The following is a 799-nucleotide window of genomic DNA, read 5'->3' on the forward strand; positions in this document are numbered from 1 at the left end:
TCTTTCCCTTCCCAGCAAATCTTGCCTCCTCAGGAACTTCATGAGTTACTGATCTCCACTGCCAAGACTGATTAGTCTGTGCCATACGGACTATTTAGCTGAAATTCCTTTCTCATCTGTTTTGAAGAGGGTAAACAAATGCCATTCCTTGAACCAGCATCTGATCTCACATAGGTAGGGAAAATCTGAAACAAACCCAGTGCAAGTGGGCTTGTCAATCCGCTATCTCTGCAAGCTGTCTTGAAAAGCATGAAATTGAAATTGTACAGGCCTGCACTTTTCTTACAGTATTACAGGGCAAATCGTAGGTTTATTAATTAAGAAAAACTGTCCTGCAAGCAGGTCTCAAAGCCAAAAGAAAGGGGAATGCAGGGATGCAGGGAAGAGAGCTGCAGGATGCAGAACTTGAAGGGGGAAAGCAGACTTGCTCACAGGCAAATGAACGCTGCAGTCTGCTGTAACAGAGTTGCATTTAATTTGCCTTAGCTGTTAAATCTGTCCTCACTGTAATTACACAGCTTCCTCCTCCTCTTGCTATAAACAACACATTGAGTAAACGTGCCGAAAACGTGGCTAGCAGGAGATGGAGGGAAAGCAGGCCTGTTTCTCTCCATCTTTACTTTCCCCTTGGCACTCTCAGATATTCTCCAGACTTAACATGCTTGGGGCTTTCTGTCTTACACACCAAGTTTGCACCCTGACACCCCGGGATCTGATCAGTCAAAGGCTGGATGCCTTCCTAAACCAAAGCTGGCCTTCTAAAGTCCCTCCCCGATTTGGGCTTGGGGTGAGGAATTCA

The sequence above is a fragment of the Pygoscelis adeliae genome, unplaced genomic scaffold (assembly GCF_000699105.1).
Source record: "Pygoscelis adeliae isolate BGI_AS28 unplaced genomic scaffold, ASM69910v1 Scaffold100, whole genome shotgun sequence".
In the NCBI taxonomy this organism is placed as follows: Eukaryota; Metazoa; Chordata; class Aves; order Sphenisciformes; family Spheniscidae; genus Pygoscelis; species Pygoscelis adeliae.